The 19,662-nt window shown below is 37.0% G+C and overlaps 1 protein-coding gene across 1 annotated transcript in view; it reads right to left on the bottom strand.

Annotated features, from left to right (window-relative positions):
- LOC116242847 (palladin) overlaps positions 1–18,095 on the bottom strand; it is a 139,931-nt gene extending 121,836 nt beyond the window's left edge. Inside the window, exon 1 of the mRNA XM_090138495.1 lies at positions 17,983–18,095. The gene's annotated coding sequence lies outside the window, so the exon portion shown is untranslated. The remainder of the gene's footprint in view (positions 1–17,982) is intronic.
- Positions 18,096–19,662: the final 1,567 nt, after the last annotated feature.

Genomic DNA, 19,662 nt, shown 5'->3' with positions numbered 1-19,662 from the left:
AAGAACATAAAATATTGGTTCAGGCTCATCACACAAGAAGATATTTCAACTGCTGCAAAAAACTAAATTGCTATTGAAAGCAGCACATTGTGCTTTGAAGTGTTTAATGGCATTTGCAAAGAAATAACTTGGTGGCATAAAATTTCTTAAAGAGGCAGTGAGACATTTCTTGATCTTGAGAAAATCAAAACCTAAAAATTAAATCTATTCCCTGTTCTATACATCTAGAATTAATGCTTTCTGCATATCTTATGTACTGGCTTGATTTGAGCACACTCTAATCCATTTCAAGTAACCCTGCCTTCTTTCTAAAACTCACTGATTCTCCATAGAATGCGTTTGATTTTTTTCTTTAGATCGCATCCACTTGATCTAATGCAATCCTGTAGTTCCTGTATTACTGAACTTCAAACTCCTGCCTCAGAACTGGAGCATAAGCTGGTTTTGTAGCCTACTATATATACACATATATATAATCAGCATGTGTTCCCTTATCAAAAAAGTTCCACCCCAACAAAAGAGCCTATTTACCTAGGGTAAGCTATTGCTATGTAAAAGCACAGCCTATTTTGTTTATGTTGGGCCGATGAAACATTTGGCAGTGCATGCTGTCTAAGAGCAAGTCCTTCCCTGCTGCCTAGGAGGTACCAGCACGTAAGACAGTTCCCTTTAATGGCTCAGAAATGTGGGCAAGCCCTCTGTGTTTATCAACAACAGACCTTTTATTCCTGAAGGCTAAAAAATATGTTAGTAGTGGCATTAAAACCATATGCAATTCTCTTCCGTAATTAAAAGCCCAGTAAGTTCCTTTTCTGTCTTCTATTGTGCCCAGAAAGTACAAAAGTATCCTTTTTGGAAGGAACTAACAAACTTCCATTTGTTTACTCAGTAGACCCCTCTGGCCTACTTTTACAACTGTTGGGCTTGGAGACAAATTTATTCTGTCAGCTCCACTGCCAAAATTAACATTTCTCTTCCCCCTCTTCCCCTCCTTTCCTCTCCTTGTCACGAGTCCTCCCTCCTCCCGGTGTGAGGACCTCTGCTACTATTTCTGCTCAGCAGACCATCAGAGCCCTAACCTCTGGGCAGCCTCTCCTGAGCTGCGTTTTAAACGATATGCACAGGAGAGAGGTTAATTCAATTTCTAGACAATCACAGACGAGTCTGTAATACGAGGCTCCACTTAACCATTAGTTCTATTTTTCTTTCCTTTCCAGAAACATCCCGCGAAGGAAAACCTCTCCTCCAGCTTAATTATTTTCACAGATCAGTCCCATCTTAGTTTCATGCGACTTGTAACGGCTTTCCCCTACTTCCCAAATTCTGTGCTTACAAAATGGTTAAGAAACTGTGATAAGCACATAAGCCTAAAGTGAAAAGTCCATGTACACGTTTTTGTCAGATGATGTTCAGTAAGCAAAGTGTTTTTTGAGGAGGGCAAGTTCTACACCATTCCTTGCTCTCAGCATACACACAGCCGTGTGCATGCACTCCCTCAAGCAGTGGGAGCTACACCTCAGCACTGGGGGCTGAGACCCATTGCATCACACCAGTGACAGCACTGGCAGCAAGTCCTGACGTGCTACATTACATGCTGGCTGTCGTGAGACAAACACAGAACTATGCAGTTCAACACAAAGCTATCTCAGCCCTTATTAAGGTGATGCTTGATGAATTGGGAAACAGGCTTGACGTTTGACTACGCTGTTTACTGTGGGAAGAACAATTCACATTCATGAAGGGCAACGCCACAGAATATTGGAACTGATTTAATTATATTCTATTATATTTTATCTGTTTTTTCTAATTGCAGTCTTTTTAATGTCGATCTAAGTTAATAGAGGGATAAGATTAATTAATGGGAATTTCATTTAGAGATTACATGAAAATTAAGTGAACAAAACATACCCAATCCTGCAATAACTTGCTAGTTGCCATTTCAGTTCAAGAAAGCTGATGAATGAAAAGTGTCAGCTAGCAAAACTAAATGAAGTATTTCCCGGCCAAATACTGACTGATTTTTACATTCTCATCTCTAAGTAGTAGAGGGCATTAAAAAGCACAGGCCTAGTAAGACACTCCATCAGCCCTACTGCCATTATGCTTGGAATAGCCAAGGTAAGATTTTCTGCTCCTTAGAACTGAAAAGTATTCAAAATCAAGTCTTTGGAGCATTCTCTCTTTCTGGAAAGGGATCACCAAAGCAATCAACAAATCCCTACCAAAGGAAGACTGAAGCCAGAGCAACCAGTAGGACTGAAAAACAGCCACTGGAAATTCCAAACTCATGCTAACGAGCACAGCATTAACTTACGTCCAGTCTATTCCAGTCTGCCAAGCCTTGCAGGAATAAGAGGATTACTATCTAGGTGTGAGAGGGCAATAATAATGCTTTCGAAAAGCCAAAAACCCCAACTCATACCAAAACCAGAAGACACCAGGAGTAACAGAGGAACAAATCTATCGCAGATGCTTTACAAAAAAGGTATTTCTCTCTATTAGAGGACATGGAGTTAAAGATGTATCACATGCTCTGGATACTAGAATACAAAAATGATTTACTCTTTTTCCCAATCCCTTTGTTGTAGGTACTCAATGCTAAATAAAGTGTGCAGATAGAAGCAACGCAGATATTTTACATATGTGTATATATTTCAGTTCATAGAATAAGAACTCAAGCTTGCATCCTGGGTTTGCTCCTGTAGGCCATGCAGGCCTTGAAAAATAGTAGTAAATGTTGTAATCATGCCAGAGGAAGGCAAAAAAAATCAAATAAAAGGAATGTAAAAAAAAATGGAATCTGTTTTATCAGTCACTAAATATTACTAAATTTCAGATAATACTGAATTTCTCAGTTCTTTACTCCTTTCTTCTTCATTCTCTTCTCTCAATTTCTCTTCCTGCCTGCATTTCCACTATACTGCTCACTGCCTTTCCTTTTCTGCAACTTATACTTTTCAACTATGCTGTATCTACTACATGTTAAAATGATAGCAATTAAGTATTTAATGCATGCACTGAAACACAATCAGTAGACTAGAAAGTCAGTTCTCCAAGGAAGCAAATTGGAGGTATTTTGGTAGTAGGTGAACAACGGTTGAAATACTTGTTTTTCCTTCTTCAAGACCTACTTTGCCTTTCCATTGTCTATGTTATTGCATGACAGCAAATTGAGGATAGCAAACAAAAGAAATCTAGATGCCAGGTGGGTGGCAGTTCACGTACACTAACACCAAACACCAATTTATATTGCACGTCTTTTGTTTTCCTTCTTCTTTTCCTTATGCCCTCACAACTCTCCATGTATGGAAATACATACAAACACATGTATCTGGGATTGTAATGACTATGAAGAAAATATAAACAGAGTTGAACAGTACACTGACTGAGTGAGCACCAGGGCCCTAAGAAAAACAGCTCAGGGTTTTCTCTAATGCATAATCCTGCTGGAACTTGTGTTTTTTGAAAGTCACAGAGGAATAGAGAGGTTTTCCTTTCTGCACACTCTTAAAAGTTAATTTAAAATGGCAGCTGAAATGAAACTTTAAGATACAGCCTTAGGAATTATAAGAGGGAACTCTGACCACTAGAAAAAATGGAGAGAAATAAATTGCAAATTAAAAAGTAATTTTGTATAAGTGGTGTTTAGCATGTCCAGCAAGAAAAACTAAAATGAAATACATTAACATTCCACTGCTGAATGGTGAACGGCAATGTTTCCATCACTACTATTTAACTTCCATTTTCTATTTTCTCCATTCAAGTTAAGTACTCCAATACTTCCAGACTGTAAAATATCACTATGCACGAGTCAAATTATTTTAAAAGCCAGACTCATTTCAGTAGTGCACACCGACAGAACAAGGAGCAACAGGCAAAAACTGCAACACGGGAAGAAACATTCAAACACGAGGAAGAGTGAGAATGGCAGAGTACTGAGATAGGCTGCTCAGAGAGGTCGTGGAGCCTCCTTATCTGGAGGTATTCAAAACTCACCTGGACACTTTCATGTACAACCTACTCTAGGGAACCTGCATTAGCAGAGGGTTGGACTAGAACATCCCCAGAGGTCCCATTCAACCCCTATAATTCTGTGAAACACAAAATGAAATTTGCCATATAAGGTTTAGAGTCCGGTGCTGCAGTGAGATTATTTCAAAGGTTTGTTATTGCCACACAGCTCATTTTTTGCACTATATGTAATGCACTGTTTTCAAGCCTTGTATGTAATTGTTTGTACATTATTTGTACAGGCAGTGCAAGAATAACTAATAACAATGCACGTACTTGAAACATCCACATTTTGTAATCTCTGAAGATCTGAATATAGATACAAAAAGCTGGTGCTGTGCTTGAATGGACTGTAAAGTAGATTAAGAAGTGTCCCTACATACTGTAAGCCACAGATGCCAATTTTATTATTAAAAATATGTAGTATAATAAACAGGTCTATTACTTATTCAGAATGTAATTGATTCTTCAGGTATTGCACGGTGCTCTCCAAGCTCTAATTTAAATGAGGACTTCACATACAGCTGAATAAACTGAACGATTTGATACCTAGGGACCAATACTGTCTTCTCAGAAATATATAAAATAGCCAAATTATACAAAAAATGGCTGCATTTCCAATATTGCAGCCTGCCATTTCTTACAGGTTAATTTTGCTTCCTTTGAAGTCAAGCTTTCCACCACCCTTCCTCCAAAGATGCAGAGAGAGCGTAAGAAAGAAAGTACAGGTGTGACCAGCTGGGCCACGGGCTACAAAGCTCCCAAGAAGAGCAGCCAACCGCCTCTGTCACCATTTGCAGTAACTCCAAACATCTATTTAGGTATTTATAGCTTCTCCTGGCATTAAGAAAATTATTTTCCTACGTGTTGGTTAAAGTTCTGAGAGTCTCTGTTAGCCTTACTTGTGTCGCAAGGATTCTGCTCTCCTTCCTTATTTTGGCTGGTGACTTTAGTGAGGTTAGCTTGACATAACAGCAGAGATCCTGCCTGTAGCTTCTATCATTCTTTTAACTTTTACAGTGTTTTAAATATATATATATTTATGCTATAAGTTTTTAATTAAACGAATGATTGACTTATGGAAGAAAATACAAGAGCAGTGCTAAGAAGTGTTAAAACTGTATTCTGTATGAAGGAAAGCAAGATTTATAATTGTCATTAACTTACTTAACTTACACCAGACCTTTTAGAAAACATTTTTATCTTTTGATTTTTAGATTAAAATAATTTTAAGTTATCGTCTTCACAATATTTTTGCTTGTTATTTGTGCTTATTTTTGCATTTCTCTCACTCAGTGCCAATGATTTCAGCCCCAGAATTGCTAAGCTATTTTTATGCAGAATATAAATGTTTGCTTCCCACATGCATGATCCTGAAATTACTAAACTTAGTCAAATTTACCCCATGTGGTAAGTCTCCTATTTCCTAAGGCCTTTCTGCTATTTTTACAAGCTATTTTTAACTGAGCAACCTAGTCTAAACAATTGTGCATATTTTAATATAAATTAAATCAGTAGAAATATTTAGAACTAGGACTGCATCCCTTGATAATTCTTCATCTACTTTGTTCCTTTGCTTAGAACTTTTATTTTCAAGGGATTATACATTGCCTTTCTTCTTGAAAGTCTTTGAGACTTTTGGTGTGGGAGAACTATAGCCAGTAATTTAAATAGATAAAACTTATTTTTAAACATATTTATTATAATTTGACTCTACTATGGAAAACTACAGAGAAGAATGAGTTAAACGGTACAGAACCTTTCTAATTCAGTAAAAAAAAACTGTGAAAAATTGAATGTGTCTGAGTTAAGACTGCATTCTTATCAAAGCAGAGAAGATAGGCAGGATGTGATGTGGTAACAGCATACTGGTATGTAAAAGAAAAGGTGGGGAGATTTAAAAAATGAAATTAAATTACATTCCATACGTATCATGAACAAATTCAATATTATTCTTTTCTTTATAGAAACAGAAGAGAATATATCACATAGAAAAAAGATACCAACTATATGCAACTTATTTGGATACGTTATCCAAAACTATCTGTGATTAATGAACACGTCTGTCATAGCAGGCTGTGCAAGAGGTTGTGGTATTGTTCACTACAGACTATTCACTTCTTGCAGGAATAGTTTTTATAAAAAACTGGATGTTACTTTTTTTTTGTTTTTTTAACTCTCTGATTGTAATGGAAAATATTTATTTAAAAATTTAATAGAAAAGCAATGAAAAGTACCTAGCAGCTTTATTTTGAAGTGGCTTCGAAGTCTTGTAAAGGCGAAGAATCAAGGGAAGCAATTCTTACCATTCATGGGTCTCTGGCACTGGGGCGAACAGTATTTCACAAGTGCATTTAACAGCACCCAAATGAGATATCATGCTTTGAGTAATCCTGCTTGATCATGCAAACTAAGGTATCCGTACAACTTTATTTATTTGGTAAGAACAGCACGGAGACGATCTTTCTTTAACAGGCAAAAAAAAAAAAAAAGTAGTCAATATTAAGGAAAAGTCTGTAGGTTTTCTTTTTCAATCATTATGAACAAATATCTTACGCCTAAATAGCAACTTCTTAAAAAAAAAAAAAAAACAAATTGCATAGACTGCAGTCAGCCTTCATGTAGAAAATTACTGAATGTCTGCTGAATAACACCTTTTCCATTTCTGAAAACCGAAGTTTAAACCCTACCTCACATTAGATTTTATCTCCATCCCTTGCCCAAAAGACTGGTCTTTTTTGCTTATTTGCGTCCATCATCCACACACAAAGTAGTGTATTACTCTTGATCTTAACTGCATGGTTTTTTTTTTCCAAGACAAACGCACTGACCGGGTGTAGGTATAAGACAGATTTCACACAGTTTCAGAAACCTCACACAGAACTTTCTTTTCTGCTTTCAGGCAAAGCAACAGCTACTTAACTGACAAAAAGACGTGAATAGACAATTCAGTTCCTCCTAGATGTGGTTAATCATCAGATCAAGAAAGAGAAAAAATGCTATGCAAATTAGTAACCAATTATACAATGCAAACTGCAGGCAACTGCAGTTTTTTTTTTTTTTTGCATGCTTTTACTACAAGCATGTTCATTATTTACAGGCCATACAGACAGTGGTTTACAAATAACAAATCCTGTTCATAGAGGATTTCATAGACAAAACTTCTGTAACTACTGAATTTCCATGCACATAAGCTCCATTTTTTTTTCCAGTATATATATGTAAATAAAAAGAATGAATGAGTTTTGAGAAGGAAGGTAATCATGTAGATATTGAAAACAAGAATATTTTATAGAAAATTTAAGTTATCAATATTTTCAGGGTTTTAGCTGTAAGAGACATTTTTGAGAATTCTTGCATGCATCAGGTAAGTTGTATGGCACGGCAGGTTAATTTAATGAGATTCTTTTAGCAGTAATTTTCTTCAGTTCTAACTTACTGTAGAGCGAGTGGTTAACAATATTTAATGTAAAAACATCCCACCCACATGCCAGTGTTAGGCAGTTCGCTGGCATTATTTTGTTTTGGAGATCATCAGGTGTAGGGAGGATGTGTTATACAACCTTCTGCTTGACAGAGGTTCATTTTCTGACACGTATGTGGGTACTGCTGTAACTTACAACTCAACTCAGGAAATGGGCATCACTGCAGGTGGAACTGCTTTCAAAGCATATGAGATGCATTATCACATGGAGGACAGAGGAACAAAGCCCTGATTTTTGAGTTACTAAAATTCCCATCAGGTGGCTTCTGAGATTAAGTGCTGTCTGTGAAATGATGGCTCAAGTGTTTTTACAGGTGCCTAAGAAATCGTTGTGCTGTCCCAGAAATAACCAAGCCAAGGAAGGATAAATCAAATAAGTCAAAGGGAAAAGCACTGCTTGCCTCAGAAGTCAGAGAAGGGCAACTTCTTGCTCAACTTAAGAGTCAAAAGAACTCTTATTTGTAGCTCCACCACCACCATGGCTCTGTATTTCAGTAACGAAAGCAATCACTCAGCAATTTGGATGGCTTGAGAACATGTAATTTTTTCAAGCTCTTGTTACACAGTGACATCAAAATAAATTTCCTTCAGAACTAAGCCAGTAGTGCCTCCCAGCAAAATACCTTCAGCTTCAAGAGATCAAGATGTTAAAGGCTAGAAGTAAAAAAAAAAACCAACAAAACTTTCCCTTCACTTAAAATTAGCTTCTTCAATTATGAGACCTCAGAGTTTAATCATAAAAGTCTGCAAGTATCAGTTTAAAAAAAAAAAAAAAGGATTGGCTTGAAGTATCAGCAACTCATAATAATAGTTATTGATTAATGAAAATATCTATGTATTAAACACGCATCTATTTTCTCAGTGTAATTAAGTAAGAGATACTGAAAAATAACTGAACAGTTGCAAATTTTCCACTTGTTCTTAGCCCCAAAATTACACCACTTCAGTAAGAACACACACTACACTTTTCTGGAGTGTTTAGTGCAAGGTACCTATCTCACTGCATCTAAGTATTGGGCCATCTTGTAATAACAGTCTAGGTGGGACCTAATGGTTCAGAGCAATGCCTTCCACTCACCCATGTGTGTCAGTAGTTGAGCAATGAATGCTCTTGCATCTGATGTAGCCTAATAAAGTTTTCCTCTTTAAAAAAAAAAAAAAAAGCTTTGTCAACAGAACTTTGAGCATTGCAACGGTAATTGAAAGTGAGATAATTAGATACGTTTTATTATTGAGAAACAGAGCTTAAGCACTTTCTCCAGGTTCACTCACAATGTGTAAGAGCCAGGTCAGAACCCTGTCAGAACCACTGCCTTAAGTCTAAGACCACTTTCCACACACTTACTGGGTCTCTAGAATAAGAACAAATTCTGACCTTGCATGACTGGAGATAGCCATGAAATTACTGTTCAGTCTTTGAAAAATCTAGTAGATTGGAATGAATAGGCTGATGTGAATTATTACACAGCACTGCAGGACAGTGAAATTTTGGAGCTTAATTCTTAGGGGTCTCTTTGCCTGTTGTGAGGAAGGGTTTGGTGTAGACAACTTCCCTTAATGCTGAGGGCAGCTATGGACATAAGTCTTCAGATTGCACATCGAATAACCACAGCGACTTCATGTAGATAGCAGATGCCATCCCTTGGGTTATGCAGACCTAGATTTACATCAAGTTACCACTTCTTGTACTCAATGAGATGAACATGAACTTGAGAAGAAAAAGAAAATTAGAAGCAGTTACAATAGGTTAGAAAAACTAAATACTGAACAATCACATGTAAAATACCGAACATTTTTCAGGCCCAAAGAACTGTTGAGGCTTGTAGGATTAACACAATTACATGTCTAACTAAAATGGAATGCATATTGTCTGTAACTGAAACTCTGCTCTTTGTACACTTCTTTGAACAGGAAAGGATTTTGAACTATCATTCTGTAATTATTTTGCCACATGTAGAAGGGAACCTCTTACATAACAGCCAGGCCTAATAATTTTTCAGGGATAATATTTTGGACTTTGAGGGAAGGAGTGTGAAGAGTTTAGGAGTAAAGAGAATAGAGAAAGAGCGTGAAATTGCATTTACACAGTTTAAATTCTATACATGAGGTACATTGCATTTAATATGATTGTGGTGAGTGAGTTAGTGGTGAGTTCATGGCTAGCAAGATAGCCTTCACAAGAAGCAGTAATACTTCTCAAAACCATAATAGTTAAAAAGAAGCCAAGAAGAATTTTAGATCAATCATTCTATTTCACAGAAAGGAGAAAAAGGAAAGAAAAAAAAAGAACAGCAACAAGAGAAACTCTGAATAAGGCCATGTTAACAATTTGCAGGTCAACAGTAAGAAAAAAAGAAACCTTCATCCAGTGCATGTAGTCTAATACATACTGAAAACATGAATGGCAATGGTGGAATTTGCAGGTTTACCTTCAGGACTGGCAAACATCTTGCTGTAGTTATGAAAGGTAGAAAATTACTGTATCAACTATGACACGTATTGCAGCCTCTGTGCTTTTTAAATGCACAATTAAGTATCCCTGAAGAACTATCTGCATTATTGCAGCTGAATGGATAAGCCTTTTTATTTTAATATGGAACATTAGCTAAACTACATCAGATTAAATACAAAACTGTGGGTGCTATTCCTACCATCATCTCCCTCTTTGTGGTAGGTAATTCCAAGCTAGAGACAGTACATACACTTGGTTGATTGGAAGATAAAATACTTAATTTGTGTGAGTCAGGTCAGTAATGCAGCAGTTGAGATCAAAGGAAGAAAGCTGTCAGCAGTTTTGTCAGTGCCTTGCACAAAGCCTGACAGCAGTCACTCAGTGAGACTCAGGCTACAGAGATGGGCATTGTCCTGCAGAACAGCACAGACTGCAGAGAGCAAGCACCTCAGCTCTCACTGACCACGACTTTCAGTAACAGCAGAAGGTCTCAGGTGCCAAGCAGGGAAACCACTAAGACTGAAAACCTTCAAGATGATGATGATCTGTATTCCCAGACCACTGCAGAAACGTTGATGATAATCCATGCAGAACATTATACGTTAATGAACAAAGGCAGAAGAGAACACTGATCTATTTACCCGTATCTTGATTGTAACTATGCAGCCAAAGCATGACTGAATCTGTTTCATATATTTACAGATAACAAAAGCAGCAATCATATAATTAGAACAGATGGTTTGGCTGAAGTTAGGGGCATGTGACTTGGAGACCCGTATAATAATTTCTGTTAGGAGATCAAAGCTTTGATGATCATTAAGCCTTTAAACAAAGTCCTCATTCAAGTGCCCTCAGAACTATTTGGAAAAATAAAAGTGTTTTTTGAGGGTTTGTGTGACATACCTAACAATATATACAGACAAAATTGCAGAAGAAAATGCTAATGTCTTGGTGTATTTAAAAAAAATAAATCAATAGTAACTACTTCCACTCTGGTGCTTGGTTTTTGTTTTAAATCAACAATTGCCGACTATTTTTTTTTGTTCACAAACAAAATCAGAACTTTGTACACAAATACTATTCTGCTGTTGTGACAGTTTTGCACTTTGAATGTTTTCACTAGACAGGCCTGAAACAGTGAGCAGAAGAAATTCTGATTATTCCAGTTCGGTTTTAGTCTAAAAACTTTATCTAAGGTTTTTTAAACTTTGATATATATTGAATTTTTATGTTGTTTTCACATTTGCTTGCCAACCCAGAAGCCAACAGGAACTACATAGTCAAGACCCAGCAAAAATGCAGCTAATTTGCACTTTCTTGGAAATTGTTAACATTTTTGTTAAATTTTGTCCTCAACTTATGGATGCAATAATTCCTGAATAGGCTACTCTCCATCTGAACAGCTAAAGCCTGCTATAACCAATACATTCTTCAATTTGTAATTCAGATTCAATGGCACTGACTGCTTTCTTTGTATAACTGGGATTGTGAGAAAACTATTTAAGGAGAAATTGAGAAACGGAAAATTTTAAAGCCAGAGCTGAGGTCACACATATAATTGTATTACATCATAACCTAAATATCAACTTTCTTTTCAATAGCAGAGCTCAATCTAGATGAGCCAGAGCACTTCTGACACTTTGCAAGCCTGCATTTGTAACATAAATAATTTCTAAGCCTTTCTAGACTGAAACCAGCACCTTCCTGAATTAAAATTTCCAACATTAACTAGTAAAAAAAAAAAAGGACATCAACAATACTGATTACTGATGCATAATGTATTATTAGCAAAAACACATTTTTCACAGTTCCTGGGGAAAAGAGGGCTTAATCTATATGTGGCAGTTGTCATCTTCAGAGCTTGGATACGCTATTTCCTTATATTCTATCTCAGAGGTAGGTACAATGAGAGACACAGCAAAAAGTCACCCATCAGGAGTTAAAGCAGGACTCATAACTTTGCAGATAACATCTGGGGAGTCCTAGGATAAATTCAGCGTGAGCCAAATGAAAGGGACTAGATGAGACAGCAGATGAGAGGAAGGAAAGGGCGGGGAAGGAAAACTGTCTTTGGAGCCACAGTTCTCCCAAAGCAACAAAACCTATGCCACCATTTCCTCAGCAACCTTCCTTATGCACAGCATCCTTTTACAGAAATTACAAAGCACAGGCAAGATGTGAGTGACTTACTGGCTTTACTGGGCAGACAGCTACTTGTCACTAAGGTTAACCCCTGCATTACTGTGCACTTCAAAGCTCACAAGACTATTAAGGGGAAGACAACATTTATTATCTAAACTAGTCCTAAGCATCCCATTTACCTAATTAACAGCGATTAACTGATGCTGCCTGTTCAGCATCTACTGAATACAGTTAAAGCACTGCCATAGACTGCAAGATGCAGCATAGCTCTCACTTAACACTTTGCTTTCCATCCTTCTAGATGGATATCCATGGCTGCCAGCTGCCAAAAGCGACAATTCAAAAGCACACACATAAAATGTTGTGAGCTTGAGCCACTATCTGGGCTGCTATGGCCGCGGCCTACTTGCTCCATACTTTCATTGCATCCAAGATTTCTCCCATATACCAACACACACTGGCCCAGCCAGCCACATTTCAAAGCATAACATGTATTTTTCACCACCATTAAGAAAAAATGAAATATTAAATAGTATCAAAAGCCGCTTTTACTGGAAAACTGAAGATTCCACAGGAATCCAACACGTTGGTGGGCAGCACTCAAGTCTGCTTTAAAGGTATACACTTTACTGCAGTGACTGATATTTACATATGCTTTCTGTGGCCCAAGTAAATCCTAGAATTCCTTGATCCTTGTTTCCAGCCCTTTTCCATTGTGCCTCTCTTCACTGTTTAAAAAACTGAAGAAAGAGAGGGGATGTATTTTGTGTATGAGCAGTTCAGTCCAGATTGCCCTACAGCCAGAAAACACCATACAAGTAGTCATAAGTTTGGCAAAAATGACAAGTTACACATCGATACCTACTAACTCCTAGCAGCTTTATCAATGCTGACCTTGAAATGTTGCACAGAACCAAATTTTCTGATCTTTCCATATAACCACGTGCCACCTATATCATGCAGCAGAATGTTACCAGCTCTGTTTCATTCTCAGCTTCTCACTGAGGTGCTCTCCTTCCAGTTTTTTTGTTTGTTTTTTTCTTGTGTGTCTCTTTTTCCCCTGGCATAAAAGCTGCATTGTTTTATCTTTATTATAATTGTCAGGTCTATAAACAATTCAAGTTCATTTATGTGACTTTCATGTGCATTAGTACATTAGAACTAAACACTGAAAGAACACAATAACACATCAGGGACAAATTTCACCTCTTATCAAAGTGAATCTATTATTCAGGAATAACTTTTAAACATTTACATTGCAGTTTACATAAGGCAGAAATTACCTATACAGGGATTTGTCAACACTGGTTAAAGGTTAATGCTGGCTTTTTTTTTTTTTTTCCTCTCCAGTTTTTACCTTTTTTTTTTAAGTTAAGAAAAAAGCACACGTGGAAATTAGAGAAAGAAGTCATGTTAAGAAACTGTTCAAAAGGATGTACACAACTGTATGAAGATTTATAGTCTTTTTCCAGTCTCAGCCAGCTAAATTTACTACCCCACTACCTAAAGACAGCAAAAATTCTGTAATTCCTTATTGCATTTGCTGCTGCAGAGTAATAGTTGCATACTGTTTCTAGACAATTTAAGAAATCCTCTTCATATTTACTTCATTTTACAATCAGAGAAAGGTTTTTTTTTTAATGCTAACATTATTATTGTTTCAAATTAGAAACTACTTAATTATAAAGTGTCATTATAAAAATGCATTCATCATCTAGAAGTCACATCCTACAGAGATTTGTAACAGTCACAGAGGAGACATGCAAAGATTCAGAAAAGCAGTGACTCCATTGGTAGAGTGCAGCAGGCAGATGCTGGAACATTGCAATGCCTCAAAGGCAGGCAGCACTGAAGGCAGGGGGTTTAAAAGCAGTAGCATACTGTCAGAGGGTCTCCTTGGGCAAGGAAAGCCTTGTATTAAGTGCTATGCATCACTTGATGGGACATAGCAGAAGAAAAAACTATGAGAGCATTGGGGGAAGGACAAGACAATGAGTATTTCAAATAAATAACACATATAAGAAGAGTATAATAGTATGTAATAATCTACACTGGATGTACTTCAATCTCATCCTTTAGATTGTGGATACATTTTATCTTAGATAATTACACTAAAACCACTTAGTAAAATTCAGTATGTCAGAATTTTCCTTAAGATATCCATATCATCAGAATGGGTATTTTGGAGTTAAGACATAGAAGAGGTCTTTGTGGTTTATGCCATTTTATTTATTTTTTTTAGGAATGTAAGCAAGTCTGGTATATTTAATTCAGGCTATCCATAGCCACAATAAAAGCGTTTTTTCTTGCAATTTATCTCTGGTGTTCTATACATGTCATGTTTCTGAATGAATGGAAAGCTAAGTTATGTTATTTTTGACATACATTCAAGTACATTAAACATATAGATCCTTTTCAGAGCAGTCCAAAACGTTGGCTTTGAGAATAAGTAATTAATCCATATACAATCAAAAAGGTCATTGTCTCTCATTTTTACTTTCCATACCTTCCACAAATATTTGGAACAAAACACACTTAGTGTGATTATGACAGAGATATCTTCCCTCATCTCTGTCTTTCTCCCTGTCTCTTTCAAATCAGGTCTCTGTAGGGTCCTAAAGAATTCTTGAGATACGTTTGATGTAATGTAGGAGAGGAGCATGTTTGTAGTCCATGCAAAATATTCAAAGAAGCCATCTCTTCTTTTAGTCAAAGGAAGATTAAAAACTGTTTTAACCCTGACCTTACCATTGAATGCCATGATCCCAACTCTTAGCCTCCAGGCAATTAAGAAAAAAACTGTTTGAGTACATTCAGCCAACAATTTCCACGTTAAAAAAAAAAGTCTAAGTTGGAGCCATGTGGTCTCAATCAGGCAGTAAAAAAACTCCCTGTTATGTTCGTAAATGCAGAACTGCAGTATGCCTATAACCTCTCTTTTAAATCATCTTAACCAGATCTGAATCACTCTCACCACAAATGATTCGGTGGCCCTGGAATGTGCTGGGGTAGACAGAGTTGCGTTGGGACATCTCCCACTTCCCTAGTGTTACAAGAACTGTCTGCAGCAAAAACAAAAAAAACAACAAACGTTCTTTAAAAGGTGAAAGCCAAGACAAAAAAAAGTGACATCACAATTGAATCATTCAAGGAAAAAAGGAAAAAAATGTAACTACTGCCTAATAAATCAGAGCTGTAAGCCACAAGCCACAGCGAGCCAGTGCAGCCACAGAACAGCTTTTCTTGCTGAAGCAGAGATACCACAAGCAGCTGGCAGATATATGTGTAATTGTATTCAGAGAGGTATTGAATTCCTTAAGCTAGCCAGACTCAGAAAAGTTGATCAATTAAGAAAGCAGAATAATGGTGATTTCGGTAACAATCTGTGCGTCCCTTTACAAAGCACTGCAGCATTGCTTAACACGGGCTGTCACAGTTCTTGGCACGGATAATAATTTATGTGGTGCTTCATTAAAAGCTTACAGACTGATCACTTAGGGTGAAACAAAGCCTGTGAGGTACTTGCATAACCTGGATAAACACTGCTAGTGAGGAGGAACTAAGCACCTTAGCTTTCTCAGGACCTCATAGAAGGAGTTCCAAAATGTTACTTACTTCTACAATTATAACAGAGGAAGGGGAATGTAATTCCCTGGAGGCTTCTAAAGGTCAAATTTAAGGAGCAAATAAGCAAGCTTTGCTTAACTAACTGCAAGATTCTTAAATGTTACTTCCTCTTTAAAAGTCTGTCTACAGCCTGAAAGATTTTTTTGTGTCTTGAATCACCACAAAAAGCAATTGAAACATGTGGCCAAAGTGAAGTGCATTTATAACAGGAATAGACCAGAGCCAAGAGGTTTGGATCCAGATATTAACCTTCTCATATTGTAGACATGGTAGAATCCAGGGGTTTTGGTTAAGGCCCATCTCTGAATTCCCTCACTGCCAAACCTCACAGTCAGTAGAAACTATGCATTAACACATCAAAGCAGGAAAAACAACATAAAGATGTCACATTCTTCCACTACATCGATGGGGAAAAAAAAAAAAAGAAAAAAAAAAGAAAAATGAAGTCATTATAGCACCCATGTAAACTATGAAACTGAAAGCAACTGCTGAGAAAACCTGACGTAGTGCCATCAGCAGGGGGGAGCCCAGCACTGGAAAACCCTATTCCATTTTTAGCTCTGAAAAAGAATCTTTGCTAGTTCTAGTTTGCAATTCCAGTTCAGTGAATAACTTGCCAAAAATAGAGCTAGTAACTGCCATAGAAAGAAATGCCTTAGTCCACAACAGATAAAATCTATACTAAACTTCACCAACATTATAACATATTGGAAACTATCCTTCTGAGCATTATTTTGCAATTATTTGAAAGAAATAGAATTTAGCAGTTTTTTTTTTTTTTTAAACCAATTACCACACTACTCAGAAGCGTAAAGGTCAGAATGGGTGAACATTGGTTACCTATTTCTGAATTAGAAAACAACCAGAAGTTATAGATCTCAGAACAAGCAGGTGATTGTCAGTGCCTCCCCTACTTTGCACAAGCACCCATTTGCACATTCAGCATCTGTTTCATGTGACTAGATTCACCTCCACAAGTTTCTGAGAAACCAGTAATAAATGAGGCGGTAAAATAAAGGGACTGCTTTCCTCTAAAATATAGAAATAACTACCTGAAGTAGTTAATGGAGCCAGAGTTAAGCAAAAATGAAAAATTAAAGCTTTCATCTTTCCAGGTCAATTGCCTTGGTAATGCGTAAGTTTATTTTTATATTTTTAATTACTTAAATTCATTCAACCACCTGATCTTCTCCCCTTCTCTACATTTATTACATATTTTAACATTTGGATTTCAAGAGTTTCTTATATATCATTTAAAGATAGCAAGACAAAACAGTGTACTGATAGCAGTGCTTATCAGTAGCTTTAAAGCAAATGGGTCCCTATAGTGAATTTCTTTTGACAGCTGGATATAGCATTTCTGAAAGCAAGGCATTTGGATTAACCTGGTGCTGCACTGATTGTTATAAAATTTTTCTGGAAGACAAAATAGATAAAAAATTTAATTAAAATACAAGATCTTAGTTACAAAGCAATTGATTCTGCTAGCAACCTTTGAAGACAGCAGTAGTAAAGCTTTTAAATAAAGCAAGGACAGCTAAATCACTCTGCTTATTGGAAAAGCACCAAGTTTCTTTTTGCAAGTTCTTGTCCTTTCTATGATAGTCATTTATCCAAGCACACACTCTCTTCGACAGTACATTAACTTTTATTTTCATGCTCTAAACCAGAAGGCCCACAGACTTTTTGCTTTTAAATTCAGATTCACTCAGCTCCTAAGGGCAGGGGGGCTGAAGGGGGGCACGACACACGACAAGGGGACGACCTCTGAATGAATGCCCATCATCTGAGATAAGTCTATTTTCAGTCCCTATAAGATAAACAGTCTTAGGGAAGTCTCTTATCCTTTTTCACTCCCCCTCCTCCCTGAACTTTAGTTCTATATGTACCCTATACGATGGAAGATTTTTCCTGCCCAGGCTCAGCTTTGTTCTTAAAAGCAAGGGGTTATCCCACAAGTTAAAGTCACTCTGTTCTACGCAATACAAAACAAAGCAGATATGCAGAAAACCCAATACTGAAACAATTTGGAAAGCTTTCCAGTTGTACAGGTGTTCAGGAATTTGGCTAAAATAGATACATTCTTGTACAGCTTTTCAAAAAATGAGCAATGAGGAAAAATTTCTTGCTAGGCACTGCTCCGACACCGCTGTAACTGCAGACACACAGTGTGAATCATTCACGTACTTCTTTCCCCTCCCCTCCTGTAGTAAAACAACTACTTTGTTTTCTTGCATCTTTACATACATTTAATGCTGGCACTTACCGTGGTGGAACAGAGGGACCCCTACCCCCACAAAGAAGGTGATGGCTGATCGTCTCTGGATTCTTTATTTCTTGACTACTCCCGGCTCTTTGCTTTGCTGCTCTAAATTCAGCCTAGTTTGCAGAAGAGCACAGAAAAAATTAATAGAGCTGAGTTGCCAAAAATTCCAGCCACTCGCAGTCAGCAGTGAAGACGTTCTCCCCAGTTCTGAGTGATTCCAAAGAACAAAGCCTGCTGGCAATGAGGAAGCGGAGTTTAAGTCCCGTGGCTTCAGTCCAGCTGTTGCTCTCTCGCTTTTGCTTCAGAGTACGTGAGAGCGGTTGTATGAGCTCGTAATGCAAGCAAGAGATGGGGGCTGGGAAAAAAGGGGGTGTGTGTAAGGGGAGGGAATGCTAGTCATATCCAAAAATAACATGAAGGAAGTAATGTGGCGATCCCTCTCCCCCAATTCTGTCCCCTTATCGCATGTACGGTGAGTATCTCTACCCTAAGATTCTGATCTCAAGTGTGGGTAAAGAAAATATGCCAGTGTGACTTGCAAGTCATTTGGTTCTGCTATTAAACTGTAACTGAGGTGTTCCTTGCTTAAGAGGGCACGTCAGAAGCATGATTTAGTAGCACGCTTGATGATACTGAAGCCAAAGTGCATTTCACACTGTATGTCTTCATTTGTTTGTAAACCAGAGAGAAAGAAACAAATTACTGTTGAAGTTTACCTGTCAGAAAAAAAGTGGTATTGCATTTGCCTTTCCAGAAGTTCAAAATTCCAGTTTTAGGTTTTTCTAGATACTGCTTAATGGTGATTGTTCGAAAAGAAAATTTGTAAATTTACAGTATTTTTTGTTAATTTTTCCCCTACTTTTTCATTAATTGTTTAATTTTTCCCCTACTTTTTCATTAATTGTTTCTTATAAATAAATTCCACAGTCAGGCAAGTACTTCACCAAAAGAAAGAAAAAAGAAAATCAACTTTCACAATACGAAGCAAAAGAAAGCCATGTTAATTAAAGAAAAAGAAAGAAGGCACCATAGAACAAACAATGAGTTGTTCTTTCCCGTGTAATCAGAAATCTATAATGTAACTACTATCAGCAGTAAAAAGCTTTAGAATATTGGTTCAATAATAATTCTGGGCTTTTAAAATCTTTAAAACGGTCGTCTTAAGTGAACAACAAATATAGGGAAGAATAATAAACCATTAGTGATAGCCTCATATTTCTCCAGTTGGTTCATTTAATCTGCACTCTGCACATTAATTTGAGAACCACTAAAACAATCTGCATGTCCAGAAGCAATCTCTGTGATTACTTAGAATTTCTGGAGAATCATTATTCCACTAGGTAGGGCTTTAACGTCAAGCGGGTGTTCTTGAGATATTACAAACATAATATTGTTTATATTTTTATCACACTACTTCCTGAGAAGTGATTAGCATTATTTCTTAAAGGGTTAATTAAAGCTTGACAATATAAAGAAAGGACAAAGCAATCTTGGATTTAATTTCATCTCACGCAGAATAATTGAACCATAGTTTTTGAGCTAAGTAACATGGCATGAAGCATGCTGGTCACTTTCAACAATGAATTCTTCCAAGACAACAGTTCTCAAAGCAGAAGGAAAAGTGGGAAAGGAGGAATTGGAAACTAAACTGTAGTATGCCAGTTTTGACAACGATAGATT

The sequence above is a fragment of the Phasianus colchicus genome, chromosome 4 (assembly GCF_987193195.1).
Source record: "Phasianus colchicus chromosome 4, bPhaCol1.hap1.1, whole genome shotgun sequence".
Lineage (NCBI taxonomy): Eukaryota > Metazoa > Chordata > Aves > Galliformes > Phasianidae > Phasianus > Phasianus colchicus.
This window is presented reverse-complemented; position numbering and strand designations above follow the sequence as displayed.